The sequence below is a fragment of the Phacochoerus africanus genome, chromosome 5 (assembly GCF_016906955.1).
Source record: "Phacochoerus africanus isolate WHEZ1 chromosome 5, ROS_Pafr_v1, whole genome shotgun sequence".
NCBI classification, from domain to species: domain Eukaryota; kingdom Metazoa; phylum Chordata; class Mammalia; order Artiodactyla; family Suidae; genus Phacochoerus; species Phacochoerus africanus.
In genome coordinates this window covers 100,921,718-100,932,127 of record NC_062548.1, presented here as the reverse complement: position 1 = coordinate 100,932,127, position 10,410 = coordinate 100,921,718, and the positions used below count along the sequence as shown (strand labels likewise).

The 10,410-nt window shown below is 46.2% G+C and overlaps 1 long non-coding RNA gene across 1 annotated transcript; it reads left to right on the top strand.

Moving 5' to 3' along the window:
• The first annotated feature begins 2,033 nt into the window (after positions 1-2,033).
• LOC125126848 (uncharacterized) lies at positions 2,034-7,564 on the top strand. Its single transcript, XR_007134805.1, has 2 exons — positions 2,034-2,330; positions 7,180-7,564. It is a non-coding gene; the product is annotated as an uncharacterized LOC125126848 (long non-coding RNA).
• Positions 7,565-10,410: the final 2,846 nt, after the last annotated feature.

Here is a 10,410-nt window from a genome sequence, read left to right as displayed (position 1 = left end):
TGTGAGGCGCTGAGTTAAAAAGACATTCCAGGTCAGCCCCCATGTGTTTGAATGCCAACCTCCCGTCCAGATGGGTTCAAGGTCCCGCCAACAACGAATGTAAAGACCAGGCCTGCCACCCAGGCTGGACACTGATGTGATCTGAATGGGAACCAGGTGGAGGGCAAAGAAAGCAAAATATCTACAATTGGGAGTGGCTTCCATTCTCACCCAGGTCAAGGTTCCCGAGGGCTAGCGGGCACACAGCTGAGGGCATGGGAAATAAGAATGTTAGATATATACAGATAGATTAAAATTTTCTAATGGCCTTGCATGTAACTGAAACAAATGCATGTATTAAAAACATGACTGGCAAATCAAAGTCATGATTTCTCTTATACGTTTTTTGAAGAATGAGCCTATAGTAAATATTACTTTAAAAAGTGATTCATTTAAGGAGCTCTCTGGTGGCTCAGCAGGTTAAATGTCTGGCATTGTCACTGCTGTGGCATGGGTTTGATTCCTGGCCTGGGAAGTTCCACACGCTGTAGGTACAGCCAAATAAATAAAAAGTGACACATTTAAAGAACAACAGTAAGCAATTAATGGTGCAGGTATGATTTGAATATGGTAAAAACTCTGAAAGAGGTAAATAAATGACTTAAGTTTGGAAAACACCGATATACACTCCATTTTGGATTTTTTTTTTCCTAGCCATGGAAAGAAATACATTTTACAAAGCCTGCCAGCCAGAACATATAGACATTTATGCAGCTGTAACGAAGTTTTTGAGAAAAAATATTTAACCCTATTTGTGCAATGCCCTCTGGACCCTAAATTCATCTTTGACTCCCCTTTTTCCTTTTCGTTCCCTTTCTCTTTATATTTAATTGCTTTAAGTCCTTCCTGTCAGTTCTGCTTCTGAAAGCTCTTTATTCATTCCTTTTTTCCATCTTTAGTGCCTTATCCCTGGTCACTGTCCTCATTATCTGTCACCTGGACTATATCCTAACTCATCTTCTTGCCTCCAATCCAATTTTCCTCCTTCAATCCACTCTCCACGTTGTTGCCAGAAAGGTCCTTCAAAAACTCTGCTCTGGGAGTTCCCGTTGTGGTTCAGCAGAAATGAACCTGACCTCTGTCCATGTGGTTGTGGATTCAATCCCTGGCCTCGCTCAGTGGGTTAAGGACCCAGTATTGTCATGAAGCTGTGGTGTAGGTTGCAGACGCAGCTCGGATCCTGAGTTGCTGTGGCTGTGGTGTCGGCAGGCAGCTCGAGCTCCGATTCGACTCCTATCCTGGGAACTTCCATATGCCAAGAGTGCGGCCCTAAAAAGCAAAAAAACAAAAACAAAAACAAAAACAAACAAAAAGACCCCCAAAAAACCAACAACTCTGATCTGTGCCTGTATGCCCAGAACATAGGCTCCAAAGTCCAAACTACTCAGTAAGGCTAATTTAAAGGCACCTGGTTGTTGGTTCTTGCTGACCTTCCAAATTCCGATGCTGGCAGAATCAGGACTAGAAACCCAGGTTGCCCGATTCTCAAGTCTAGTACTCTTCTCAAGACTCTCTGCCTTCTCCAAGAACCTCTCCCAGTTGTTTTCATTCCACAGGTGACTCCTTGCCTTTCTGACACAGGGAATTTTGAGTAAACCCTGTCATGAGCTGGAACATCACAAAGTAGACCAGACACACACAAGGGTGTTGTGTTCCTTGTCCATTATGACCACACAATGTCATAAGGGGAAGGCGTAGAAAGGGTTCGCAAGAGAAGGGAATAAAAAGGAAATTGAAGTGTCTGTTAGACAATACTGAATTCATGGAGAGCCCCAGTACCGCATAAGGATTATCTCAGCCATCCTCACATTGCAATTCTTCCCCAAGAAGCAGATGTCTCCAGTGAGCAGACAAGGAGTCACTGGTTAAATTGTGGTCTGGGATCAGTTTACAGGAGTGAGCAGAGTTTATCCCCCAACCCCCTCCCTCAGCTGATGTTGGACTCGCCTCATCCAATGGAATATTACCTGACAGGATACAAACAGAGGCTCAAATATGTGTGTCTATGTTGCCTGGGCTTCTGGAACTGGCCACCCTATGCCGGGAGAGGAGTCTGCCTCAGGTAGCCATTGTCCTTTCCTCCTGCATCAGGAAATGGAACCACGTGGAGCAGAACTGTGTCAGCTTCTAAGCCTGGAGTCCAGCCTAGCTCAGCCAGCCCGGGTGAGCCCAGCTAGGATCAGACCAAGCCGACTGGCAGGCCTATTAGCAAGAAAAATCAATGTATGTTGTCCTCAGCTCCTGAGATTTTGAGGTGGTTTGCAACGCAGCAAAAATCGACTAATCCAAAGGTAAAGCGGGTTTGATTTTTGTTTTTATCAAGTTCAAAATCAACTCCTCATTTTCCTTTTGTGGATTATCTACAGGAGGAAAGTAATAAGGACGAGGTTGACCTTCTCCCAGCCCCCAGCACATTTCTAGGGCATCTCCCAGCATGCCGGCTGCATAATGCGAAAGCTCCGCAGCCTCATTCTCATATTCGCCTGACGAGAAAGTAAATTAGGACCGGTGCACTCCTGCCTGCCTCCCCCACTTAAGTCGCGGTGACACGCAAAGTAAAACAGAAATCCAGCGCCCCTTTGTTATTAAATACCCACGCCACTGCTTCCCCTTTCAGAAACTGGGGTTTGTTTTTTATCAAGGGTCTCCGGCGTTGGAGATCCTGTCCCTACGTAGTTCTCACCATAATTTTTTCTAGCGAGAGTTCATGATGCCTGAGTCCTTTTATAAAAGGAATGTTCCCAGGAGGAAGCCAGCAGGGTCAATTGCACAATGTCCTATGGCCTGGATTACACAGACCTCGTTTTGCTCTAGCTGAGATCGCAGAGGACCTCTCCTGTCTGTCTCTTTAGCCTCTTGCGTGTTTTCCTTCCCCTCCCAAGGTCTCGACAGCTTGCGCCCATTTTCACTGGTTCCTTCCAGCGGCCAAGAACAGCTTCCCTGCAGCCTGGAGCCTCCGCGCCATTGCGGACGCTCTCCTCCAGGTGGCAGTAGAGAGCCGCTCCCTGCCCGGCAGCTTACGTCACCTTGTTTACCGGGCTCCTGGTCATTTTTAGATCTAAGATCATAGGATGTTAATTGGGCCAATGATTCCCCATTCATTTTGGCAAGAGGCCCTTCTTGTGGGCGTTGGGACAAGGGTGATGTCCTTCCTGACAGTGAGATTTTACTGTGAGGAGTATTTATTTGCAAACTTTTGGAATTTCATCTTTAGGAGATGGGAGCGCCTCTCTTCCGTCTGTGCTGTGGGCTTGTTTTTGGGTCACTTTAATTTTGGATCCCAAACAAGGGTGGCGTTAACCAGGGAGAGAGAGGAGGCATTTCCAGAGCCAGCTGAGAGCTCTCAGAAAGAGTCTGCCTTTTTACTTCCCCTTCCTCCTTATAAATAACTACTCAGCAGGAAAGCCCTTGGACTTTGGAACTTGGAGAAATAAGGAAAACAGCTGATTTGGGCAATCTGTGCCCTGATACATTGTGGGGAGACATCTTGAAGCTCAAGGGCTCAGAGGGTCCTGCCTCAGTGGCCCTTACCCAGAAACTGGATCTGAATATTTCATCGCCATCAATCACAAATTTTCTGGACTGGAATTTTTCATCTCAACAACAACAACAAACACGTTATTATTCTTTATTTATTACTCCTGCGCTCCCAGCCTGGTGGGGAAAGGGGAGGCACAGAGGAGCCGAACGGCCTAGCGCACCCTCTTAGGGCCAGGTCCTTTGTAGGTTTTGCAAAAGTAAAACCTTCAGAAGCCTTGGGATTTCTGCTCGTTCTGTAACAGCTTAGCTAGGGTAAGGGATGGATGGAAGGAGCTGGAAGTTTGTCTGTGACTGTACAAGAGGCAAAATAAACAAACAGAATTCCTAATCCTTTACAAGAGCATCTTATGCTAAAGGAAAGGGAAAGTCTATAGATTAATGTGAAAAATAAGCAAGGCTCCCAGTTTCTTAAGTGCCCGTTTTTCCCATCCACCTGCCATCCCAGGCTTTTACACACTCCTGCTGAAGCCACATAAAAACCAACTCCCAGAGAGGGCAAAGTCCCTCTTCCTCAATCAGGGAGCAATCCGCGGTCCACCCAGTGATCACGCTGGCCTGAAGAAATAGGTGTTTTCATGCAGGCAGGAAGAGAGGAAAATTCAATTTGGTTCCATTCAACAGCCATTTCTTGAGCTCTTAATCTGTGTCAACTACTCAGACAGGCTATATAGGTCATAAACACATGAAAAGGAATGGCTCCTGCCACTGCGGAATGTCAAGTCTAGTAGAGTTTACAGTCAAAGGGAGTTTTTTTGTTCCTTTTTGAAAGCACATAAAGAAAGACAGGTTGAAAAGAGGCATAACAATAGAAACGGAAAACGCCAGGTCAATGGCTTGGGAAAGCATTCCTCCACTTTGGTGGCTGCTTAAGGGGGGTGCTGGGGACCAGGCCTGTCAACAAAGGCAGAGATGCTCGGTGGAGAACAGAAGCCCCACACTCCAGGCACTGTAAGACGACTGAGAGAGACAGAAAGAGGAAGGTGCTTGCTCAGGGTCAAACAGTGCATCAAAGGGCAGGGATTTGGAGCCGGTCAAGGAGAACCATGGAGTTCTGCAAAGAAAGCACGTCCTCTCCCTGCCTCCAGGTGTACATCCAGGGTAAGCATTTAGACCTGGCTTCAGTTTCTTGCACATATTATTTTTTTTTTGTCTTTTTCTCTTTTCCAAGGACGTACTCGCGGCATATGGAGGATCCCAGGCTAGGGGGCTAATCGGAGCTGTAGCCGCCGGCCTACACCACAGCCACAGAAACTCGGGATCCGAGCCGCATCTTCGACGTACACCACCGCTCATAGCAATGCCGGATCCTTAACCCATTGAGTGAGGCCAGGGATCGAACCTGCCACTTCATGGTTCCTAGTCGGATTCGTTAACCACTGAGCCATGACAGGAACTCCCAGGTTCTTGCACTTATGATAGGAAGAAATATGTGACTAGGAAGAAACAAGTGGGAGCCCGCTTATCACCTGTAAAATCACCTCTTTAAATGTCTTTCGTTTAGAACGTGGTGTTAATTCAAATCCATCCTCATCACAGGGAGGAGCAAATCAAGAGAAAGCGAACAACGAAGAAAATTGTATTTTTTATGATTCTATAACAATTTTAAAAGATTTTAGAAAATGTTTTAATTGTTAAGTATGAAACCAATATAGACAACAGCATAAAACAAAGGGACAGCTTAATAAGTTACAGGGCAAACACCCTGGTAAGCTTCTAACCACTCATGAAAGGAGATAGAATCATGTCAGCAACCCCAGCAAGAACTTTTTAAGCCACGGTAACTGCTCCAGTCTCCAAGGACAGATTGGATGTGTCATTTACAGGATGTTCTGAGGCTTCCAAGAAGGAAAAGGGCCCTTCAAGCAGTACTTATTGAGTGGACATAATAATGCTACATACAAAGAATAGGACCTCATCCCCATCCGATTACCCGAAGGAGAAGAGAAAGAAACCAGCATTTATAGAGTGCCTACTGTATGCTAAGTACTTTGCCAATGTTATCTCTAGATGAGATCATTAAGCAGTAACTGTCACTACAGCTCTGTGTGGTTCTTGTTATCCCCACTTTCAGATGAGGATACTGATGCAGAGAGAGATTAAGGAACTCACGTGGTAAAGGCAGCTGGCACTTGAACGTAGGCAGCCTGGCTCCAGAGCCTTTTTTTTTTTTTGCTCTTTAGGGCTGTACCCAGGGCGTGTGGAAATTCCCAGGCTAGGGGTAGACTCAGAGCTACAGCTGCCGGCCTGCGCCACAGCCACAGCCACACCAGATCTGACCTACACCAAAGCTCATGGCAACACTGAAGCCTTAACCTGCTGAGCAGGGCCAGGGATCAAACCTGGATCCTCATGGATCGTAGTCAGATTTGTTACTGATGAGCCACAAGGGGAACTCCTTTTTTTTTTTTTTTTGCTTAGAGCCATTTTCTTTACCATCTTCCTAAATACTGTGCTAGAAACTTCTGTTTGCCCTTCTTTGTTCCTCTCCACCATTCTGCACCCTGCTTTGTGCTACCAATTGTATCAATGGGCTCCTTTACCCATTAGGGTTCAGGTTGGGTTTAGCCAGTGTGTGTCGCAGGCAGGAGAGCAGAGGGAGGAGGAAGTGCCTCCAGGAAGGCGAGTCCCTTGACGAGTGGCCTAAGACACAGGGCACTCTCTCCAGGTTCTGGTGACGGCGCCTCCCCTCCCCCCTTCAGGCCTAGCGGTGGTCAAGTAGCTGTTACTTATTGCACTACTTCTGTGGTTTCCCTACATCCTGCCCACACCTTTGTAAAGAGCCCCTTTATTCAACTCTCCTCACGTTACCCAATTCGAGTTGCCATCTGTTTCCTGCCCAGGTTTGGCCCCATATAAATAGGAAGTCAAGAAAGTGGCAGCTCAGAGGCCCCCAAAGCATTCCTCCTGGGTACAGGATGGTCCCAGGTGAATCAAGACCTGTCATTTGAAGGGCTTTGGGGTGTGTGTGTGTGTGTATGTGTGTGTGTCTGTGTGCGGGGTCTGGCACTACAGAGGTACCCTTAACACTTAGGGCTTCCTGAGTCAAGACAGGCCACAAATCACTCTGTTTAGGGAATCCTAGGCCTTCTAGGAGAAGCGCTAAAGGGAGGAAGCAGAATGTGAGGGAAGCTAAGGAGGGGACCTCCCATTGCCGTACTGTCCAGATTCAAGTCCCAGCTCCTGTGCTTACCAGGTATATGACCTCTGGCAGGTCAACATTTCCATGCCTCAGTTTCCCCATCTGTAAGGTGGGTTAGTCACAGTAAGAGACTCAATAAACGTAATTTGGGAGTTCTCGTTGTGGTACAGTGGAAACAAACCTGACTAGTATCTGTGAAGGTATGGGTTCAATCCCTGGCCTTGCCCAGTGGGTTGGGGATCTGGCGTTGCTGTGGCTGTGCTGTAGGCCGGCAGCTGTAGTTTCCAATTCAACCCCTAGCCTGGGAACTTCCATATGGCGCGGGTGCAGCCCTTAAAAAAAAAAAAAAAAAAATCTAATAAATAAATAAATATAAAAATGTAATTAATGTCTGGCCCACATTAAGGGTTATATTATTGAGGGAGCTCAAAAATAACATTTTTGACCTTTGAAAAATTCAGGGCAGGTTCAGCCGCCCCAGCCCTTGGAGATGCTGCCCTGGGAAATCAGGAAGCACACTGTGAAGCAGGTTGCCACAGCTTGGATCCTGGGAGCAGTGTGGAATGCTCAAAGAGGCTCAGAGTCTGGAACCCTTCCACTTGAAGCCTTGTCTCTGTCCAGGATTAGGCTGCTACTTAAGGGCACGTGGAGCAAATGTCCATCGGAAAACCAGAACGAGTGAAGCTGCTCGGAAGACCTCACCCCAAGAGAATGAAGTACCTCCTTTTCCTCCCCTTCCCAAACTCTTCCCTTCTGTAAATATCTCTTCTCTCTCCTGCATCATCAGTTTCTCTGTCTCTAAAGGGATGTTCCCATCTGCATATAAAGATGCTAGGGTATTGCTTATCTGAATCTCTCCTTCGATTTCATATCAGCTTCCATTTCTCCGATCCCATTCACAGCAAAACATCAAAGAATTGTCTATAGACACTTCTTCCCCTCCTATTCTCTCTTCACTACAATCCATTAGCATTTCACTCCCTACTGTTCCCTCAAACCACTCTTCCCAGGGTCATCCACTAAGCGCCTCACTGTTTCAGCTAATGGTCACCTTTCTATGGTTCTTGGCCCCGTGGAATGACACTCTTCATGTTGACAGATCTTCCTGCTGAGGCTTCTGTGGGTCTCCCATGGTTCTCCTTCCTCTGCAAACTTGTCAGCCTGCAATGGCCACAGGCTTGCTACCTAAATTCTCTTGGGGTGTATGGCGTGCAGAGATTAGCTCATGTATCGGTTCTTCACAGCACCTCAGGAAATGTGAAGAAATTTCTGTCTTCAGTGACCATCAGATGTTGAAGCTGATGGGAGTTGGAGAAGAGGGGGAAGGGGCAAGGGGAAACACTGGAGGTGGTGCAGGAATGTTCTCTGGTGTGTGTGTAACCCTGCAGCCCTGGGAGCTCCCAGCAGTCAGATGCTAACATTCATCTCTGGATTTTTATAGTCAACGGGCCCTTATTATTCCTGTTTTATAAGGGAGGAAAATAGAAACAGGGAGGGGATGGGATTTATTAATCTTCTCCGTCAGGGGCATATAAGGAGACGCGGTGCCCTGATAAGGCGGAAGAAACCTCCACCCTTCCCCACCCACGTCCTGCAGGGTCTGCAAATTTAGAACCCACACACTGGAGATCTTGACTCACAGGCAGGAGGTGTTCCGAGCATGTCCTCTGAAGCAAGGGCAAGGCGGGGGTGCCCAGGCCTGCTTCATTCATGGCCAGAAAGCAGCAGTCTTGGAAGCAGGGCTTGCCAAGGAGGTGAGGGAGCTCCCCAAGCTTCAAGCTGGCACTCAGCTCCCAATTACACTTCCAGAATTATTAGCTTTGATTCTGTGAGAAAGGAACACATCAAAGCCAGAATCCTATGAATTAAAATGTTGACTAATCGAGCTAATTATAGTTCAGTCATCTGAATTTTCGCACAATGAGCCTGAGTTCTCATGAAAGCCTTCTCTTGGGCAGGAGGCTTTGATGAAGCAGCTATTTATGTCCCAGATCTAGTCCTCATTGTGGCCAGGGAATCCTCACTGGAGTGCCCTTTTGCCTGCTGAAAACCCATACAGGTTCTGTCCCAGGTTTCATGAAAGCTGAAGCAAACTGAGTTGAAACAGAGATTGTGAAAATGATCCCTCCCACCCTCATCCCCCGCCCCAACTCCCGACCGGTGCAAGCTGTAGCCAGTGTATCAGGATATCATGATGGGATTCTTTTCATTTTCAGTTTTATTCTAGGTTTTACAATACTTAGATAATTTACATAGCCTAATTATACTTTAGGGAGAACCTTCTCACTTTACATGTCTCAGTTATCAGATGCAGAGTGGTATAATAAATTTTAATCACTGTTTAGATGTTCTTTGCTGCAGAGTTAATAATACAGACTAAACCTAAATCTTTGATGAGCTATAGAAGATACTTTTTGGTTGTCACAACTAGGGAGGAGAGGCGCTCCTGGCATCTAGTGCATGAGGTCAGGGACACTAAACCTCCTGCCATGCACAGCTTAGACCCCTACGACAAAGAAGTATCTGACCCAAAGTGGTGATAACGCGGAGGTTGACACCCTTTGTGAAAGGGTGAAGGTCCACGCAACACTTGTTATCCCTACAAGGTGACGGAACCTTTACTTAAATGGTGTCACCTGCCACCAAGATATATCTGGGCAGATTCCTTTACATTTAGCATTTCTGAAAGAACGCCAGAAGTAAAAGAAACAGGTTAGATCTAGGACAATCATAGTCTCAAGTCTCATGGAAGATCTGTCAATATGCTTGCTCTTCAGGTAGCTGGCACTTGATCAATGACAATGATGTTTATGGATGCATAGGCCATTGGTGAGGAATTCTTTCTGGCGGGCAGTTAAGGAAGTAGGTGTACAGAGCTTGATGCTCTCCGTATATTCCTGTCCTCAGACTCTTTTTTTTGGCCAGCGAGTAACAAGACCATGTCCGTAGCTGCCAAGCCACAAGGGAGCTCCAAACATTTTTAACGCTTTTTTTTTCTTTTTGCTTTTTAGGGCTGCACCCGCAGCATATGGAAGTTCCCAAGGCTAGGAGCTGCAGCTGCTGGCCCAGGCCACAGCCACAGCAATGTGGGTTCCAAGCTGCATCTGTGACCTACATCACAGCTCATGGCAATGCCAGATCCGGTAACCCGCTGAGCGAGGCCAGATCAAACCCACAACTTCATGGATACTAGTTGGGTTCATAACCTGATGAGCCACAATGGGACATCCCCATTTTTTATGTTTTTATCAATTCTGCCAAATTGCACTCCAGAAAGCTTTGCTGTATATATATATATATACAAACCATATATATATATATGTGGGTTTTTTTTGGGGGGGTGGGGCTGTGTCTATGGCATACAGACATTCCCAGGCCAGGGATCAAACCCAAGCCATAGTAATGACAAGACTGAATCTTTAACTGCTACGCTGCCAGGGGACTCTGCCCCAGACTGCTTCTTTTTGAGGAAATTTTTAATTAATTCTGTTATAAATATTATAATATATAAGCAATAACAAGATTTAAAATCATGCAAGATCTAGGTCCAAATTAAATACGCTTATTATTAAACTTAAATATTCTCGAACTGTGAAGGACACCATAGGCCTTACTCTTACTTCCTAACTCTTTCCTATTTTATCCACTGAGTTTGGAGCTTGAAATTTATTTAGTTTTTCAACATAGTTTTG